General features: G+C 36.6%; 1 protein-coding gene across 6 annotated transcripts in view; it reads left to right on the top strand.

Moving 5' to 3' along the window:
• DMD (dystrophin) overlaps positions 1-22,406 on the top strand; it is a 2,671,852-nt gene that overhangs the window by 1,802,917 nt on the left and 846,529 nt on the right. The window lies entirely within an intron of this gene.

Raw genomic sequence — 22,406 nt, forward strand, 5'->3', positions numbered from 1 at the left:
AATGTTACTAGTAACAAGGAAATTTATAATTATAAAAGGGTAAATTCATCAGAAGATAAAACAACTATAAATGTATATATAATTACAACAAAGCCCAACATTTCATTATGCAGAAATTAACAGAATTCAAAGGAGAAACAGGCAATTCAGCAATAATTATTGCAAACTTCCTACCCCACTCAGTATTTTACAGACCAACTGGACATAAAATTAGCAATGATATAGAAGACCTGATGAACACTATCAATAAATTTGACCTGACATTTATAGAATATTCCACCAAATGACAGCAGAATACATATTTTTTTAAGTGCCCATGGGGTATTTTCAAGGATAGATCATACGTTAGGTCATAAAACAAATCTCAATTAATCTAAAATATCGAATTCATAAAAATTATGCTCTCCTAACACATCAGAACTAAATTAGAATTTAACAACCAAGAGAAATATGGAAGATGCCAGAATATTTGGAAATTAAATAAGACCTAAATAACCCATGGATTAAAAAATAAATCTCTAAGGGAATTAGAAAATAATTTGAACTAAATAAAGATAAAAGGACATATAGGGACTTCCCTGCCAGTCCAGTAGTTAAGACTCTGCAATGCCAGTACAGGGGGGTGCAGGTTTGATCCCCGGTCAGGAGTCTAAGATCCCACATGCTACGCAGCACAGCCAAAAAAAAAAAAAAAATGCACATGTAAAGATTTATGGGATGCAGTTAAAATCACATTTACATGGAAATTTAAAACTTTAAACACCTATGTTAGAAAAGGTTAAGATTCTAAAATCAGTAACTCAAGCTTTTACCTTAAGAAACTAGAAGAATAGCACACCAAACTCATAGAAATTAATGGAAATTTAGGGTAGAAATCAATAAAATAAAAAGCAGAATAAGAATAGAGAAGATCAATGAGACTAAACATTAATCTTTGAAAATGGCAAACTTAAGCTAGACAGATTAAGGGGAAAAAAAAAAAGAAAAATTACCAAAATCATAAAGGAAAGAGGGAATATCACTCCTGGCCCTACAGAAATTAGGACTAAAAGGTAGTTCTATGAACAACTCTATGCCAAAAATCTCTCAAAAGTACTTGAAATGTTCAAATTCCGAAAAAGGTATAGATTAGCAAAACAGATTCAAGAAAAAGTAGAAAATTTAAAATTTTTTCAAAATTTAAATGCAAATACAGAAAGTGAATTAGGAGTTTAAAATCTTCCAACTAGAAAGACCCCAGTCCAAATAATTTACTTGGGATTTATTTCAACTATTTTTTTTTTTAAATACCAGTCCTTCACAAACCCTTTCTGAAATAAGAGGAAGGAACTTCTGACTCATTCTCTAATAATGAATTTACTCTGATCTAACTATACAAAGATATTACAATAAAAGAAATCTATAGACCAATATCCCTCATGAACATAAACACAAAAATCCTCACCAGAAATGTAGCAAACTGAATCTAGAACATAGAAAAAAGATTACATGCTGTAACCATGTGAGGTTTATTCAAGAAATGCAAGCAAGTTGGTTTAACATTCAAAAATAATGAAAGTGACATACCATATTAACAGTAAAAGGAAAAAGCTAAATGATGATGTCAATAGATATATAAAAAACATTTGATAAAATCTGAAATCTTTTCATGACAAAAATTTTCAAAAAAAACCTTAACATGATGAAGGCCATCGATGAAAAACCTGTCACTAACATCATTCATAATGGTGAAAAACAATGTATTCACCCTAAGATCAAGAATAAGACACATATATCTTCCTTCAGTACTTCAACATTCAATATTGTACTGGAGTTCAAACCAATGAAAGAAGAAAGAAGTGAGGAATGTGTCGTAATAATGCACATAACTCTACACATTTACTAAAAGCCATTAAATTATACACCTACCACAGGTGAATTATATGGTTTGTAAATTATATCTCAATAAAGTTGGAAATGAAAAGACAAACAGTAGAAAATGGGAAGTATAGATGAAGGATGAAGCAGATTTGGCAATATAATAAAAGTGAAAATGTTAGTCACCAGTTGTATCCAACTCTTCGAGACTCCATGGACTGTAACCTGCCAGGTCCCTCTATTGTTTAATCTCGATGGTGGGTAATGGAAGCTCATTATACTATTATACTTTGTGTATGTGTGACTTTTCTTTATAGTTAAGAAAAAAAAAAAAAACATGGTTTCGATATGTCTCTCATTACCTCATGTAATTTAGGTATGGCTATTTATGCTTATTTGGAAGGTGGGTAATCTTATTTTTCTTCATAGTAACTGCACTATGTATATTTATGTATGCAGTATTTGCTACCTAATGGCCTTTTATGTTTTGTTCACTTTTTCATTATACTTTGCTTTTTGAATCATACAGTGAAGAAATGATATGACAGCTTCTTAGGAACCATCAATTCTCTCTTGAGAATAGAAATGCAATTCTCTCCTATATTCAGCACAAAAGTAATGGTAGTTTCTTCTACTGAAGAGAAAGAAATTATCTTCAATCTTCATAAACCTACCGACAATTTTTTTCTCAATGTTGTCAGTCTGCTGTCTTTTCTATTAATCCCAGGACCAGGAAATATATATTTCAGTTCACAATGCATTGACTCTGTCACATGTGACTAAGTCTATTTTTAAAATATCTGTTATCACTTGGATTCTCCTATTTTTAACAATGTGCTTAGCTACAATGTAGTAGTCTACTTTATGCGTCAAAATTAATCTTGAATAATCTACTAGGTAGACTTCCTCAGTCCCTCTGTATCCTGTACCCAGTATTTAACGAACTTAATCATTGACGTGGAAGGTAGAATGAATAATTTACTAATGAAATCATCCATGATCAAATTTTAATTCCCAAGGATAATTCAGTAAATGTTAGTACATTTACAGAACCCATTTATTATGTACTTTTATTATGTATCCTTAACAACTAATAAACATATTGTTTAGAATACAAACAGAATCTTGTTATAGCTCTGCTTATAAACCTTTAATGGTTCTCTGCCTCTACAGTGGGAATGTATTAACCTTAGCAAGACTGTTCAGCTCTTCAGAATCTGACCCAAACCTACCTTTCTAGTACCTTCTCTTGCCAGTCCCTTTCCACATGCTTTCACTATGTAAACATCAAATAGACCATGGAGTTTTACACTGTCATGCTTTTGTCTTTACTGTTCCTCTTTCTATGTTTTACCTCCTTTTTCATCTAATGAGTATATTTCCTAGGCTCCTGAGAGGTCATTTCTCCATGTGAGGTCCTAGAACCCTTAGTAGATGGTTTACCATTACACTTAAGATAAAATTTAAGTTCTTACCATGGCCTCTGGGGCTCTGCCCTTCCTTCTAGCCTTATCTCCTGCCACTTTCCTCCTCGTTCACCACACTTTAACAACACTTGTCTACATTCAGTTCCGCTGAATCTCTGTGTATTTTCTGCCTTACAAGTTGATTTCTCTGTGTAGAACCTATCCCCTTATGCTTCATCTAGTCATCCTTATATTTCAGGGTTCCAGCTTCAATGTCACTTACTGGAGAGACTCACTCTGACAACCACCATACCCACCTGACTCTAAATAAGATCCACTCCTAATTCTCCTTAGGGAAAGATTACATCCCAAACTACTTTTACAATACAGTTATTCTTAGACCACATGCTTCCATTCAAGAAACCAATAGATATTCACTTAGGTCTTCTGAGAAAATTTTAAAAGTTCTTGGAGGATGAGGAGGAAGAAAATGATTATGATGATAATTACTTCTTTTCTGTTTTCCCAGCAATATCAGCAATTTCTCTCTGCTTTTACCCTCATCACATATAATAAAGATACGAATGTTTATTAAATCTTTCAAAGATATATTCAGAGGAAACATATCTTAGTCTAAAATTAGACATGTTCCCCAAAAGTGAAATAACTTGTTTGACCATTGATACTATCTCCTTGTGGGAAATAGGATTTGATGTGTCTTTGCCTTTACATGCAGCATATATATGAGAGTTCTTAGTTGAAAGTTCATAAGAGTATTCTCATAATTTTAAAATTTTTCTTCATACATGTATCATGGTTTGCATTAATATAACTTTTATATGATTATTGGCTTAATGTCTATATTATCCATCATACTATAAGGTCCATATGGGTAAGGACTGGGTCTGTGTTGTTTACCACTGAATATCCACCACCTAGCACACTGCCCAGAACTTAACAGACATGTAGTAAATATTTGTTGAAGTTATAGCTACACTTCAATGAGTATCACATTTAAAAAACACAGTTATGTACATGTCTGCTCTTCTATTAGCCTATTGACATTTTGTAACCACCTATCATGTAGGATAAACAATGTCTGGTCCATTGTGGATACTCAAATATTTCTTGATTTAAAAAATGGTAAATTAACAATAGGCCAACTTGCCTGAGTGTTTTATAATCTCAAAGATATATATATATAGACAGAGGATCCTGGCAGACTATAGTCCATGGGGTTACAAAGAGTCACACATGACTGAAGTGACTTAGCACGCATGCATATGTATCATTTGAAGATGCCCTAGTCACTCAGTCTCAAGACTCACAGTAGATATTTAGGCAATTCATTAATTCTAAAAGTTGAACCTCATCATGCTTGGCCCACATTTTTACCTTCCTCTGTCTTTTATAAATTCACTGGCAAATTTCTAGACTCCAATCATAGTGGTTGACAGTAAAGTTCTTCATACCTAATGGATTGTTTTCATTTTCATTTCTTACTGTGTTTTTTACCTGTCTGAGGTCTGTTTTGTTTTGTTTTGTTTTTAATCATGGTGAACTCTTAAACATTGGTTATTCAGTTCCTCTACAAAATTTTTGGCTGTCAAAATTTTTGGCCTCAGGACTCCTTTATACTCTAAGAAATTATTCAGAACTCCAAAGCAGTTTTGTTTATGTGGGTTACCACATTTGACATTAAAACTGAGAAATGTTTAAAGTATTCATTTATTAATTCCATTGAAGTATCAGTAATCCCACTTTATATTACTTTAAATAATAAATATCTTATGAAAAGTAACTATTTCCACAATAAAAGATCGTGAGGATAATGACATTGTTTTACATTCTTAAAAGTACCTTTAATATTTAGTTTCAGAGAAGAGAGCAGATTCTTATATCTATTTCTGCATTCAACTTGTTACCATGTCACCCATGACATAGCCTCTGGAAAACTCATAAGAGAATGAGAGAGAAAATGGCAAATATCTCAGTATCATTATGAAAATAGTTTTGACCTCACAGACCCCATGAAAGTATCTCAGGGATCCCCATGGTTGCCCATACCACATTTCAAGAATGACTCTTTGAGGAAATATAAGTATTCTTGTACCTCCTGTGGCTGTATTTTTTAAAGAATAGTAATCTGCATTTCTAAAGAATTTACCTGGAGTTGTGTGCAGATTTTAAATAAATCACGAGAAATACCCTTTGCCCTTTCTTTTCCAGGATGAAAGTAGCGAGCAAAAATATATCCTTTCTCTGTCTCAAAGGAACTTTGGTTTTCCTTGTCTGTATGATGTATTTATATTCCAGTGGAAATGTACATAGTACTGGACAATAGATGACATTTAGCTGAGGGTGGAAATTATGAGTACCCTGAGGAATTCAAAATACAGTTACAGAAATAAGTCACAGTAAAACCCACAGAACAAAACTGAGTAACAGAAAAAGGATATGAAATTACAAAAGAAGTGGAAAAAGTAAGGTTAAGAAGAGAAAAATAAGGAAAGAAACTCGAATAACAAAAGCAAAGAAGAGGCATACATGTTTTTCACAAAGTATTTACATGTTTGAATCAAAGCTAAGTAAATGTAGCTTGTCATAATGAGAAACTTAAACAGAATGCTGTCCTGTGCCTTGATTAGGCAAGAATACTGGAGTGGGTTGGCATGCTCTCCTCCATAGTATCTTCCCAACTCAGGATTGAACCCAGGTCTCCCTCATTGAAGGCAGATTCTGTACTGTCTGAGCCACCAGGAAAGCCCAAGAATACTGGAGTGGGTAGCCTATCCCTTCTCCAGGGGAACTTCCCAAACCAGGAATCAAACTGGGGTCTCCTACATTGCAGGAAGATTCTTTACCAGCTGAACTACCAAGGAAGCCCTTTAAACAGAATAAACATGTATAATTAGGTGCAATGTCTAGTTTTCCTGTTAGCCATTATCATGTTGTATCCTGTAAAATAATAATTGTGGAAAGTGTTAATAATTATTTCAAAGAGTGAATAAGTTTAAATGGCCATACACATTTTCATGATCACACATATAAATAGGTTAAAAAGATCTTACAGATTGTTCTTATATCAAAATTCCCTAGTATGCTGATGTCAACAAACTTCAGTATAGTGCCAGACAGTAAATACTTTTGACCTGTCAATCATTCAGTCTCTGTTGCAAATACTCAACTATGATGTCACGGTAGGAATGAAGTCTTTGTATGTAAATGAATGGATGTGGCTATGCTCCGATAAAACTTTATTTTCAAAAACCAGTGACAGGCAGGATTTGGCTCATGGTCCATAGTTTTGAAACCCCTAGTGTGTAGCTTTCCCTATTTAGTTTTACACAGAACTTGCTTCCCATAATGCACACTTGGTTTTTCATGTAAAATCTCTCAAGAATAATAGTAAATAATGAATGATTTTATTGCTCTCACACCCACAATTGGGATGATACCATTATGAGATTGTGAATATAAGAATTTAACAAACACTATATAGTAGGTAATGAGAATAGAGTATGATCACAATAGAGCACATGTTCTTATGGTACTTGCAGTATATTGACAGACATAGGAAATTACAAGATACTCTGTGATAGAAAAACTATGAGGAGCTATGGGACTGTATAACAGAGCCCATAACTTAAGCCTGTTTAGGAAGGGGTTACTAATTAATTGGACTTCCCTGGTGGCTCAGACGGTAAAGCATCTGCCTACAATGTGGGAGACCCAGGTTCAATCCCTGGGTCAGGAAGATCTCCTGGAGAAGGAAATGGCAACCCACTCCAGTATTCTTGCCTAGAAAATCCCATGGACAGAGAAGCCTAGTAGGCTACAGTCCATGGAGTTGCAAAGGGTCAGACATGACTGAGCAACTTCATTTTCACTTTCACTTTCACTAATTAATTGAGAAAAATTTCATAGAGGAGATGGTGGCTAACCTGAGATTGGGAAGGTAACTAGAAGCTGTTTAGATAGAGACATAGGGAAGGGTATCCCAGACAGATGGAACAGAATGTGCTGAGTCCTGATGTGGATGCAGTACTGGGTTGCAAAGAGGAGGAAGTTGTTCATTGGATTGTCAAATGCAAAGAAAGATGACAAAAGAGAAGGAAATAGAGATCAGATCATAAAGAGGTTTTTGATCCACGTTAAAGAAGTTAGATTTTATCCCATTGGCACTAGGGGAGTTATTGAAGGTGTGAGAATATGATCAGAGACATAATTTAGAAATATTATTCATTCAGAAGTGTTAAGAATGGATGAGAAGATGACAAGGTGGGAGGCAGAAACCAATTAAGAATTAGCCACAGTAACCAGTCAGAGAATATGAAAGGAGAAGTCAGTGGTAGGGAGTATGAAGAGAAGCGGGCAGACTCAAGAAAGACATCTCAAGTAGAATTATGAGGATATAGTTATCAATACATTCTGGGTATGTGGTAGAGGAAAGAATCAAGGATGCCTCTCAGATTTCTAGGTTGAGAGACTGGAAGCTGGCTCCCCTATCCTTCACTATGTCCCAGAGTTTGTTCAAACACATGTCCATTGAGTCAATTATGCCATCCAACCATCTCATCCTCTGTCGTCCCCTTATCCTCCTGCCTTCAATCTTTCCCAGCATCAGGGTCTTTTTCAGTGAGTTGGCTCTTTGCATCAGGTGGCCAAAATATTGGAGCTTCAGCCTCAGCATCAGTCCTTCCAATGAATATTCAGGGTTGATTTCCTTTAGGATGGACTGGTTTGATCTTGCAGTCCAAGGGACTCTTTAAGAGTCCTATCCTGCACCACCATTTGAAAGCATCAATTCTTTGGTGCTCAGCCTTCTTTGTGGTCCATCCATACATAACTACTGGAAAACCCATAGCTTTGACTATGTGGACCTTTGTCTGCAAAGTGATGTCTCTGCTTTTTAATATGCTGTCTAGTTTTGTCATAGCTTTCCTTCCAAGGAACAGGTGTCTTTTAATTTCATGGCTGCAGTCACTGTCCACAGTGATTTTGGTGCCCAAGAAAATAAAATCTGCCACTGTTTCTACTTTTTCCCCTTCTATTTGCCATGAAGTGATGGGACCAGATGCCATGATCTGATTAGTTTCTTGAATGTTGAGTTTTAAGCCAGCTTTTTCACTCTCCTTTTTAATGTCTTGGAAGGGGAAAACTTAGCCATGACTGAAAACAGAACAATTAGGGTCACTCACTCTTCATTGCATCTTTCATCAGATGGCATCTGCTTTGTTACAAGCTTTACTGATAGATTGTGTCATTCTGCTTCTAACAGATGACAGTCCAAAGCATCCTCAGTGTTTCCCAAAATCTGTTCCAGCGCCTCTGTAGACAGCACACAACAAAAATCCAAAAGAAGTGCTAGGATTCAGTCATTTGGACCTATTAAAGTAGGATTGAGGAAGAGTTCTAACTGAGATCCCCAAAAAAGATTATTCTAGAGTTTCTTTTTATCCAAGGACTGTTTGGTAGAAAATATGAATTATGAAAGTATTGAGATTCTAGGTAGAATCACTTTAATTTTTTTTTTCAGTTAGAGGATAATTGCTTTAAAACGTTGTGTTGGTTTCTGCTGTACAATACAAATAATCTATAATTATACATATATCCCCTCCCTGGCTAAAATCTCTTAAGATTTGGCTGTTATCTTTTTTCTTCTTTTACTTCATCTCCTACTAGTCTTTTATTCTCTCATTCCATTCCACACCTTTCCCCCCTTTTTTTTTTTGGTGTTGCTTTAGCATATTCTGACCACACTCATGCCTCAGGACCTTTGTACTATTTCCTTTACTCAGTGTTCTTTTCCCTTGATACTTGCATGGATGGCTCCCTCACTTCCTTTAATACCTAACTTAATTCAGGCTGTTATTAAAATAGAAGCCCTACATTTCAGTGGCTTACCACTCTAGAAAATTCAAAAAGTTGCTTCTGATCAGCAAGCAAGTGACTCCCTCTCCAAATTGTGAATCAGGGACCTAGTCTACCTTGATTTTGCAACTCTGATGTTTTTAACCTGTGGCTTTCAAAATCACTATGCTTTTCTACGTTGTTATTATTCAGTCACTAAGTCGTGTCTGACTCTTTGTGACTCCATGGACTGCAGCATGCCAGTCTTCCCTGTCCTTCAGCATCTTCCGGAGTTTGCTCAAATTCATGTCCAGTGATGCCATCCAACCATCTCAACCTCTGTTGCCCCCTTCTTCTCCTGCCCTCAAGCTTTCCAGCAGCAGGGTTTTTTCCAATGAGTTGGCTCTTTGCATCTGGTGGCCAAAGTATTGGACCTTCAGCATCAGTTCTTCCAATGAGTATTCAAGGTTGATTTCCTTTAGAATTTACTGATTTGATCTCCTTGTTGTGCAGGAGACTCTCAAGAGTCTTCTCCAGCACCACAGTTTGAAAGCATCAATTCTTAAAGAACAGGGAATATCATTTATGAGGGGTGAGGTTATGAGCCAGGCTTGGAATCAGTGACAGTCACTTTTGCATCCATTCCATTGGCTAGAATTCAGTTATGTAGTCACACCAATTGGCAAGAGAGGATGGGGCATGACAATGAGCTTCAGGGTTAAGAGAAGAGAGTCAGATTTGGGGGGAAGTAGCCAGCCAGTCTCTACCATGACAATTTTATTCAAATACCTCTTCTCAATGAAGCCTTCTCTGATCACCCTTTACAAAACTGCAGCCACCCTCCAGCTCCACTCAATATTCTCTTCTTGCTTCATTTTTTTTCCCTTCTGTAGCACTTATTGCTCTGCCAGAATCAGTGTATTTCACTTCCTTATCTTATTCATTGTCTGGAATGTAAGCTCCATGAGGGCTAGGATTGGTACATACATTCACTGTCACATCATTGGAAACTAGTAGAACTTTGATAGTTCTGCATTGTAATCATACATCTGGACTTCACAGGTAGCTCAGCGATAAAGAATCCACCTGCAGTGCAGGAGATGAAGGAGACATGTGTTGAATCCCTGGGTTGGGAAGATACCCCAGAGAAGGAAATGACAACCCACTGATAGAGAGAATCCCACGGATAGAGGAGCCTGGTGGGCTCCTGGTGGGACATCCATAGGGTCACAAAGAGTCAGACACAACTGAGCGACTAAACAACAGCAGCAGCATCTGGTGGCACGTTTACTGATAGATTGGCATTTTGACTCTAATTGTCTTTTCCCAACTGTTAAACTTCCTGAATTTGTCAAGGAAGTTTGTCAGAAGAAAGAAATAGAACTGTCAACTGGCTTATCAAAAAGCTGAATTTCAAACAGTCTCCCCGTGTACTCATACATGCTTTATAAATACTTTTCTGTATATAAGTATGTTGGCTTAGGCAAAATTCTGAGATAGAAATAGCACTTCAATATCCAGATCTCCTTAAAAAAAAGTTCTTTTTATTTTCTCTGCCATTTGTTGAATACCATTAGTGAAGCAGTAGGCTAAAACTGGAGTTTCTGAAAGCAAATTTAATCCAAACAACCACACTATGAAGTGTTTATTGTTCCCATTTTAAGATGAGGAAATTGAGGCCTATAAAGGTTAAGTAACTGCCCGAGTTCACATGCTCACCTAATAACTTTCAGGGCTTAGATTTAAACTAATTTTTTTCCTTTGAGAAACTCTCACTGCTGAGCTCCACAATTTTCCTTCTCGTTCTTCACATCTACCTGCAATTTGCTAATATTTTCCTTAATATTGAGAAGTGAATGCCTGAGGAACGTTGATATGTTAAGCCTTTCAACTGCACTTCATTTGTATAAGGGGAAAACTGTAGGCAAAGTGAATGAATGGCAAATGGCTGGGTTCTGATGATAACAACATCCTATAGATACTATGACTTGGAGAAGTTAATGTGTCACTAAACATGATTTTTTTTTCTTTTTCTTCCTTAAGTGATACCTTTATATTTAAATATTTCTGGAACTTCTCAGATTATAAGATACTCACTTGTTTTATTTTGCTCAAACAGCAAAGCACTGTCTGGGAAAGATGTATTGACTTAATCTCAGTTGATACATATTTTGGTTGCTTGTAGAAGTCACGTGGTAGAGGAGAAAAAGCAACAGGAAGAAAACAAATTTAACAAAAGTAGTGATCAACTTTGGTGGTTTGACATCAAATTTCATGAGTTGAATGCCATTGTAAACAAACTCTGAAAAGATTATTCTAACAGCAACTCAATAAGTGGTTTCATCATGTAGCTCATGGACATATGGCACAGAGAAAAGAAAAACTATCTTTACATAACATAAAACTTTCTTCTGTTATGTAAATGTGTGTTTGTGGCTTGGAATAAACTTTCCAATAGAACTTTATTCTAATGTAATATGCTATATAATTTAAAATTAGTATGCACAATCAAAGTAACAAATTGAGCATTATATGTGATAGGTGATAAGCTATAGGTGATAGGTGATAAGACAGGTGATAAGCCTATCTATACTTTCCAAAGTTTCTATGTTATATTTGATTAGAAACCTAGGGAGGAACTTCTCATTTGGAAAATGGGATAGGGAACGACCTTGTACTTGCATATATTTGGCATATAAATCTCTGAGGCTTCAATTTCTTTGTTGGGGATACTAGGAAGACAATACACATGATGTATTGAGTGGCAAAAGGGATTCCAATGTGTAAATATCTAGCGTTTGGTTGAAACATTTGCTAGATCCTCCTCCTCTAAAATCATGCCATGTGATTTGGTAGTCTTTATCACTTACCATAGGAGCAGCCCCACAAAAAATGTTCATTAAGAGTTAATGTTAAAGTCATTGAATTTCGCAACACATCAGTAACTCTTCCTTTCTGATTATGCAAATCTCTCCCTATCATAATATGTACTTCCTTCAATTGTATTAAAAGCATTTATAATGTAAACGGCTACAGAGCCAATATTTCAAAGAGAAACCATTCTTTTTCTTTAAAAAATAGTGAAATGTATTGAAATGCCTCTAAAAGTAAAATATTTAGCACTTAATTGCAGATGGGTAATGTTAAATATCCCATTCATTATTATTACTATCACATGCCTGAATAAATCCTACCATAAGCATTAAGCGAGTAGGTAAACAAAGAAATAACACTTCATGTGATGAATGCCAATATAAAGCACGTTTAAACTGTTCTGTCAAGAGACAAGCCTGGAAATGCAAACTCTGTTCCTTCACTTTTCTGCAATCATCTGAATACATAAATTCAAATTGCAGCTTTTAAAACTTCAAACCACGGCTTTTGAAATTTCAGAAAACACATGCACTTGAAAAGGCAGATTATAACAAGGCCCCGGTGGGTTGGCACCATCTTTTTTTTTCTTTTTTCAAAGTATAAAAAACAAACCTAGACAAGAAATAACTATCAAATATTTTCACGCGTAAAAAGAAGATGCTGTACTCTTTATAAAAAATTAAGTCATCAAGAAAAAGTTTTCCACAAACATTGTGTGAAAAGAAAGATTATAACAAATAGCTTAAGCAAAGCTTTTACTTTTTAAGGGACGATTTATTCTATCTGGTAGTTCTTAAGACTTTCCTAAACTAGTATACAGTTAATATCCATAAAATCATATGCAAGTCACTGCCTTTCAAACTGATACTGAAGGTTAATTAGAAAACGTACTTAATTATTTATAGTATGCAGATGAGTCCCAGATACGCTCCGTGTCCAAATGCACTGTAAACATAGAAAATTTAGCAAATTTATTCTGAAAAGACAGTGGTTCTTCACAATTAATTTATTGATTTAATGGAATCCCTGCCAAAGTCCCCAATGAGATTTATTTTGTAATTTTACCAAATGATACTCGTAGTACATAAATTAAAATAGCTAAGGTAGGAGAGGATTTAACCTACCAGGTATCAGACATACTTTCATGCTGCAATGGTTGAAGTGGTTCATTGCTGTCACAAAAATCTATGGTATATCTGCAAACTGAAACTTATTGCATATAAAACACAAACTATAATGAAATCACCACAAATCAATAGAGAATAGATTGTGCTGGGAAAAAAATATCAATTTCTGAAAAACCCTTCAAGGTCAGGAACTCAACTATATAAATTTAAAATGGATGAAGCATTTAGTTTGTGTGTGTGTGTGTTTTTAATGAATATGTAAGGATCCAGAATAAAGGCAAATATCTAAGCAGTTGTCAGGTGGTCACAATTTTCATAGTATCAGTGGGAGAAATAACCAAGAAATTGATGTGTTTTCTTTAGAAAGAAACAAAAATATGTTTTAAAAAGATGAAAGGAAAGCTATAAAATATTCTCAATAAATATATTTTTAAGATAAAGTGAAACGAGCCTTTATAAACAAATAAGAAATCACTGAAGCAAAATGGGCAACAGACACAGCAGATGACTGAGAGTAGAAACAGAAATGACAAATATACACGTTTACAAAATTGTTTAGCTTTTCTGTTAATAAAAAATGTAAAAAAGTCCATGACAAACTATTGTTACCACCAGCATTGCAAAGAAATTTACCAATATGAGTCTATATTCTTAGTATTCTCATTGTTAACTTTTTTTCCTTGTTCTCAGGAAATTAACAGATAGATTGAGCCACAATGCATGAACAAATGTAGTTGTTATAGGGTTATTTATTATAATGAAAAATTGGAACCAAACTAAATGCCAAATAACAAAACAATGGTAAAATACAGTGTACTCATATATGGCTTTTTGCTGCTGCTGCGTCACTTTAGTCGTGTTCGACTCTGTGTGACCGCATGGACGGCAGCCTACCAGGCTCCCCCATCCCTGGGATTCTCCAGGCAAGAACACTGGAGTGGGTTGCCATTTCGTTCTCCAATGCATGAAAGTGAAAAGTGAAAGTGAAGTCGCCTCAGTCATGTCTGACTCTTAGCGACCCCATGGACTGCAGCCCACCAGGCTCCTCTGTCCATGGATTTTCCAGGCAAGAGTACTGGAGTGGGGTGCCATTGCCTTCTCCCATATGGCTTTTTACTCAGATCATAAAAATCAATTTTTCAAATAATAAACAATGACCTAAGGAAATATTCACGGTAGTAATTAAAGGAAGAAAATAGGTACACAATGTTTATGTAGAGTTTGTTCCCAATTAAAAAAATCCTAATTACAGTGAACAAGTACATCTCTACCACTTTTATTCTTGGCTGGATATTTTTGAAAGGATTAGAAAACTATTCATTTAATTAGTGGTGTGTTTGAAGTGGAAGTGGAGGTATTTGCTTTTAGAATTTTAGTCTAGGTTTGAAACTTTGTTTGTTTCATATTACTATTTCCTATTCTTTGAGCTTTTACTTGTTGGATTTTGGATTTATTCCTCCCTGAAATTATTAGGTTCTAGAGGAAGGTTGAGAAAAGCCTTACCCATCTGTCTAGGTTTTACAAATGTAATGAGACTTTTAACAAGATTTTACTTAACTAAGATGAGGAAGATCAATAGAAATAAGGTTGCTCTCAGTATATGGGACACTGTGCAAGGTGATCTCGAGTCAAATACTGAAGGTGACAAAGATTTGCAAAAAGAGTGGAAAGAGACAAAGATGAGGTAGACTGACAAGCACCCTTGAAACCTAGACCCAAAGATCTGAACCAGCTTAGAACTTCTGAATCAATAAAAGATGTCTATAGTGGGATTGCTCCTCTTTCAGAATTGCTTCTCAGTCCAGAGTCTGAGGGAAAATGGTGCTACGGCATATCTAAAACAAGCTGCCAGCAGTCGAGACCAGCCTCTTCCTCCTAAGGTTTGCTGAGAGCAGCAGTGGTGTTGGCTTCACAAGCGGCACTAGTGAAGAATCTACCTACCAGTGCAGGAGACACAAGAGACACAGATCTGATCCCTGGGTTGGTAAGATCCCCTGGAATAGGAAATGGCAGCCTGCTCCAGTATTTTTGCCAAGAATCAAGGACAGAGGCGCCTGTCAGGCTACAGTCCATGGGGTCACAAGGAGTCAGACATGACTAAGCATAAGCGCACAAGCAGTGGTATCACATCTACCATCAGAGATTTCCCACCTCCTTGGTACCCCATGTCCAGATCAATGTTGAGGACTCAGGTGACCTTGGACTAGAATGTATTACTATGGCTCACACCTCAGAAAATCTTTACTTTCTGTAGATGAAGCCCATTAAAATATTTCTACCTTATAAGCGCTCCAAAGCAATATTTCACCTCTACTATTTTTCCCCTTTAAACTAGGTCATAATAGACTTTCTCTAGACATTTCTATTTGCATATTTTATTGTATGTGTGTGTATATATATATATATATTTGTGTACTATGTATATTTTATTTGTATCATGTATGTTTTATTGTATATATCAGATCAGATCAGATCAGTCGCTCAGTTGTGTCCGACTCTTTGCGACCCCATGAATTGCAGCACGCCAGGCCTCCCTGTCCATTATATATATTTCTATTTTTAATTGGCATATAGTTGGTTTGCAGTGTTTCACATGTACAGCAAAGTGACTCAGTTGTACATGTATACATATATATTTATTTCTTCTTCAAATTCTTTTCCATTATAGATTATAAGATATTGAATATAGTTCCCTATGCTATACAGGTAAAAAAAAAAAAAAGAGGTCTCAGGTGGAATGGAATACTTAGCTTTGTGGAGACTGCAGTGTTTATGGTGGGAGTCGTTACCCACCTTACATCTCCCCTTACGTCTCTCTAAGTAATCACTAAAATAATGTATGAAAACTGCAATATGGGAAAATTATGTTCCCCTTCAGCTGAGTATTCGTTGAGCTGAAGAACTCCTTCACAGATCTGTATAGCTTTTGGGGAGAACCAGAAGAACAACCTAGGCGTTTCTTTGGCTTTCCATGTCAAAGCAAGGCAATTGCGGGAGAGACAGGAACCACAAATTACCCATACACAGGAAATCAATGAATGATTGTAAATGGGTTTTTTTCTTTAATGTGTGTTTTTAAATGAAATAATCAGGTGGAAGAATTGTCGATTATTCAAAGTTGAAAGGCTAATTTACCATGTTTTATTTACCAACTGGTTGCTGTTGACTCTGAAGTTCATGATTCCAGTTCTCCTCTCTCCCCTGAGCTCCAGATCTATTTTTTTCAACTAGTCATTTCCCCAAAATATCCAGTACAATTCAATGTACTCAGCTGGAGTAAATGACATCTATTCAGCCAGATAAGGTGGAATCACTCCTAGACCAGGTGACCCAGTACTGAACCTAGATGACCCAGTACTGAATACTGGATGACCACTTATTAGCTGTTTGATCTTGGGCAAAATGTGAACCCTCATTTTCTTTCATCTGTACATGAGAAAAAACTAGTACTCATCTCACAGTAGTAATGTGACAACTTGTTATTTGATTCAGTGGCTGCTGACTCTTTGCAAACCCAGGGACTGTAGCCCGCCAGACTCTTCTGTCCATGGGATTTCCCAGGCGAGACTATTGGAGCACGTTGTCATTTCCTTCTCAAGGGGATCTTCTGGAACAAGGGACTGAATCTCTGTTTCCCATGTCTCCTGCATTACAGACAGATTATTTGCCTTTGAGCCACCAGGAATGTTTTGCCATATGGGAGAATGCTTAATAATTTTTAGTGCCTGATTCTAACCTCTCTCCTTTCATCCACAAATCCTGTTGAATCTCCTACATTTTAAGCATTCTGTCTTTTCCTTTTCCCTTGCTACATCTTCATGATTTGGACCTTTATGTGTGCTCAGTGCCAAAGAATCCACCTGCCAATACAGGAGACACAGTAGATGCAGGTTCAATCCCTGGGTCAGGAAGATCCCCCAAGGAGGAAATAGCAACCCACTCCAGTATTCTTGCTGGGATAAACCCATGGAGGCAGAGGATCCTGAAGGGATACAGTCCATGGGGTTCCAAAGAGTCAGATAGGACTAAGCGACTGACTACACATGTGTGCAGGCCTGCATCCCTTAAATCCAGAGGTCATCTGGATCAAGTGATAATGGTTGAACCATGACCTTCTCTGGAATGAAGAGTGCTTCAGTTCAATTAGTCAGTTCAGTCACTCAGTCATGTCTGACTCTTTGCAACCCCGTGGACTGCCGCACGCCAGGCTTCCCTGTCCATCACCAATTCCCAGAGCTTGCTCAAACTCCTGTCCATTGAGTTGGTGATGCCATCCAACTATTTCATCCTCTGTCATCCCCTTCTCCTCCTGCCTTCAATCTTTCCCAGCATCAGGGTCTTTTCCATTGAGTCAGTTCTTCGCATCAGGTGGCCAAAGTATTGGAGTTTCAGCTTCAGCATCAGTCTTTCCATTGAATATTCAAGACTGATTTCCTTTAGGATGGACTGGTTGGATCTCCTTGCCATCCAAGGGACTCTCAAGAGTCTTCTCCAACACCATAGTTCAAAAGCATCAATTCTTCAGCACTCAGCTTTCTTTACGAAGAGTGCTTCATCAAGTAGTTAACATCTTCCATTTGATGGGGGTTTTAGTTCTGCATAAGAGCTCAAAGATATTGTTCTGTGTATCTGGCCCGAAGAATTCATGGACTGTATAGCCCATGGGGTCGCAAAGAACTGGACATGACTGAGCAACTTTCACTTCACTTTGAGAATGCAGGGAAGGGAATACAGAAAGGCTTTTGTGCCAGGAACCCCACAGGGTCCTGCTTGATTTCAATTCCTCACTCTCTGTCTTACCACCCTTACCCACATCCATTCTCCATAGAATACCAGAGGGAATGGATGAAATAAATCTTGCTCTACTCAAAAAAATTGGAGTAGTTCATCACCTAGAGATTAAAACAAAACATTCTATCCACTTCGTAGCCCTGCCTTGAACCACTTTACCAGCTTCATGCTTTGACCCTTCCTCCCTAAATCTTGAATACTTCAATAGCCAACCATTTCAGCATCATGCATTGATGTAGATATCCTTACTTTGCATGTATAAGAGAAGCCAAAATATTTGTTATTGGCAAAAACTCATATAATTAAACACTAGTCCCTCTGGAAATGAATGCCAAGTCTTTATCGACTTTATTAGCAGAAAATAAGCTTAAGCATATCAGGCAGATAATGCCGATAATAATATTCATTCATAATTACAAGCAGCTAAAGGTAACAGTAAACTGTCATTACATTATGAACCTTTTTTTTTTAATCCTAAAATAGCCAGCAGCTTAGTAGCAGCCCAAAGAACTTGATTTATTCGTTGTTATCAGTGGTGGAAGGCTATGCAAACTAACCAAATTTCATTCATTTTAGGCAGCACATTTTACCACATTAACATCACTGAAATCTGGGTGAATTTTACTATTTCTGGTGGCCAGGTCACATGTGGTTTAGAAGAAAATCCAAGGAACAGTAAGTAGTAGAGCCCTGTTAAGAAGTGCTATACTGCCGAGACTCTTGATGTTACAAAAGATGACACAGTATGGAAAAGGACATCAGTTAGGAGATCTGACTATAAAGAAAGCTGAGCACCAAAGAATTGATGCTTTTGAACTGTGGTGTTGGAGAAGACTCTTGAGAGTCCCTTGGATGACAAGGAGATCCAACCAGTCCATCCTAAAGGAAATCAGTCCTGAATATTCAATGGAAGAACTGATGCTGAAGCTGAAACTCCAATACTTTGGCTTCCTGATGTGAAGAACTGACTCATTTGAAAATACCTGGATGCTGGAAAAGATTGAAGGCAGGAGGAGAAGGGGATGACAGAGGATGAGATGGTTGGATAGCATCACCGACTCAATGGACATGAGTTTGAGTAAACTCCAGGAGTTGGTGATGGACAGGGAAGCCTGGTGTGCTGAAGTCCATGGGGTCACAAAGAGTCACACACGACTGAGCAACTGAACTGAACTGAACTGGGGGGATCTGATGCCTGGTGATCTGATGAGGAGCAGATGTAATAATAATAGAAATAAAGTACACAATAAATGTAATGCAATTGAGTCATCCAGAAACCATCCCCTCCCCACACCCCTGTATGTGAAAAAAAATTATCTTCCATGAAACTGGTCTCTGGTGCCAAAAAGGCTGAGGACCACTGATCTAAAAAGAAAAGTGGTATAGGAGGCTCAGACTCTAAATATGAGGAAATTTGAAGAACGCTGCACCAATTTTTTCACTTATACTTTTTTATGCATATTCAAAGGGAACATAAGAGAAATATATATATATATAAACCTAAAGAAAAATTTCTTAATAAAACCTCTAAGTAATAAATGTCATCATTTAATCAGCAGCATTCCTTACTCTAACCCACATCCTGGGAGTATACACAGTGGTGTCATATGACCTGCAAGTGAAGGTCTATTTCATTTGGTGAAATACTGTAGTGCACATCGGTGAGTAAATTAGATTATGTTTTACTGTCAGTATTGCAAAAAAATGGGAACAATTCTTTTGAAACAGAAAAGTGTATAAGATTGAAAAGAATGATGGCCAAATTCATTCATTCACACAACGGTTATTTATTTAGCATCTTTTCTCTGCCGGGCATAATTTCAGGAACAAGGGTAACAGTAGTAAATAAAACAGGCAAAATCTTTGCCCTCAGAAGGTTTGATTTCCTGTGTAAGATAGACAATATACAAAACAACCAAATTATAGTGCTTTTTTGTTTTGGTCATGCTCAGTCACTCAGTTATGTCTAACTCTTTGCAATCCCGTGGACTGTAGCCTGCCAGGCTCCTCTGTCCATGGGATTTCCCAGGCAAGAATACTGAAGTGGGTTGTCATTTCCTTCTCCGGAGGCTGACCCAGGTATCAAACCAGGGTCTCCTGTATCTCCTGTATTGCAGGTGGATTCTTTACAACTGAGCCACAGGAATGTTTTAAGTACTAAAGAGAAAGATTGACTAGGGAGAAAGAACAGAAATTGGGGAGAGAAGAGGTGTGATTGTAAGTAGAATCATCAGGAAAGACCTGCAGGAGCTGAGGAAACCAGCCATGTTTGATTTGTGAGGGAAGGTCATTCTAGGCAGGAAAAAACAGCAAGTACAAAAGCTGAGGTCTCAAGAAGGATAAGAGAAAGGGAGAGTAGATGGAAATGAGGTCGGACAAGTAAAGAGAAAGGGGATCAGCAGATTTTATAGATCAGTGCTTTTCCATATAAAAGTACAGTGAGCCTCATATGTAATTTTAAATTTTCTAATGTCATATGTAAAAAAGAGTAAGAACAGGTGAAATTAACCTATTTTATTTAACACAATATATTAAAAATATTATCATGTTGACTTGTACATATTTAAAGGACTAATGAGATGTTTTATATTCTTTTTTTAATACTTTAGAAATAGTTTTATTTTTATTAGTTTTATCTTTTTATTTTTTTGCAATAGATCCTTGTTAATTGTCTATTTTAAATATAGCAGTCCATACATGTCAATCTCAAACTCCTAATCTACCTATCCCCTCCACCCTTTCCCCCATAAAAATAGTTGTATTTTTTTATAGCAGTTTTAGGTTCACAGCAAAATTGAGTAGAAGGTACAGAGATGATTTTTTTTGTACTAAGTCTTTGAAATCCAGTATGCAATTTACACTTACAGCACATCTCAATTTCCCTCACATCATTTCAAGTGCTCAGTAGCCACATATGAAGGTGTCTAGTATATTGAACAGCACAGATCTAGACCCTCATAGAGTGCTGTAATGACTTGGCTTTCGATTTGAATGAACTGGGAAGCAATAGAAGAGTTTGAATGCAATGATGACATAATATGATTTGAGTTTTCAATGGAGCCCAAAATAGGGCTTGGGTTTTTATAGAATCTGCTGTTTGGAGAATAGAAAAAGAAGACATGTGCCTCGGATAGACTTAGGACCAGCTCACATCAAAGAACAAAATTGAGTATGAAAGTGAAAGTGAAGTCGCTCAGTTGTGTCCAACTCTTTGCGACTCCATGGACTGTAGCCTACCAGGCTCCTCCATCCATGGGATTTTCCAGGCAAGAGTACTGGAGTGGGTTGCCATTTCCTTCTCCAGGGAAAATTGAGTATAGAGGAACATAAATCCAATAACCGGATCCAGTTTGGGGAATTAGTGTAACTGTAGTTCTCTCAATGTCCTGTCTTTGCACAGGCTGTGAATCAAATCCCTTTTCATGTTTCAAGACCCAGGTAGATCATTATTTTCTCTGACATATCTTCTATACCTTCTATACTCAGAAAATAACTTGTCCTCCACAATATTCTATCATAGTCCTAGATTTACATGCTTCTTCCTTCTCATGGACTATGAGATCCTCAAGGCAAGGTACATAACTCATTTCTCTTTGATTCGAATGCCTACTTGAGTTTCTGGGAGTTAGTAAGCACTCAATAAATATTTGTCAACTTGAAGCAAAAATGAACAAAAAATTAGCTGAACAGTCCCCAAATGGAAACAACTCAAATGTCCACCAACATAGATATATTTTATACAGTTTCGTGCTATGTAGTGAAGAAGATAATCTACACAGAACATGGATGATGATTGTAAATGTTACACTGAGTAAAAGGCAGTGTGTTTAGTCACTAAGTCATGCCCGACTCTTTTGGGACTGCATGGACTGTAGCCCGCCAGGCTCCTTTGTCCACAGGATTTCCCAGGCAAGAATACTGGAGTGGGTTGCCCCATATACATAATGCTCAATACAGGCAAAATAATAAAAGTTGACAGGATACTGATTACACTTGGAGGTAGTAACTGCAAGGGTTTTGAGGGAATTTCTAATAACATTCTGTTCCTTTGGTGTATCCAAGGGTTAGTTGGTGTATCCATTTTTTAAAACTATATTAATCTCTATAGTTATATGAACACTTTCCTATATGTGTATTATACTTCCGTTCAAAAGCTTACATACCACAGATACATAGTTCCCAAAAGACAATAAAACAAAAAAATGTAAATTGTTATAAGTGCAGCTTATTTTGCTCAGCTGCATTCTGATTCAATATGTAAGAATAAGTTTATGGCTAATTGAGTAACATACAGTATATGTGTTTTTATAATTAACAACATCCACTAGTACAACATATGTTAAGTATTTTAAATCAATTCCCTCTTTCCTCCAAAAGGATTTTGTGTTGTAATTTGGAAAACATTTGAACATGTAATAATTTAGTGTTTTCATTCAATTCCCTTGTTTTTGCTTTACAATTTTCCATAAAGACGTATTTCATTTAAGCATCTTGAAAC

Source organism: Bos mutus, chromosome X (assembly GCF_027580195.1).
Source record: "Bos mutus isolate GX-2022 chromosome X, NWIPB_WYAK_1.1, whole genome shotgun sequence".
NCBI lineage: Eukaryota > Metazoa > Chordata > Mammalia > Artiodactyla > Bovidae > Bos > Bos mutus.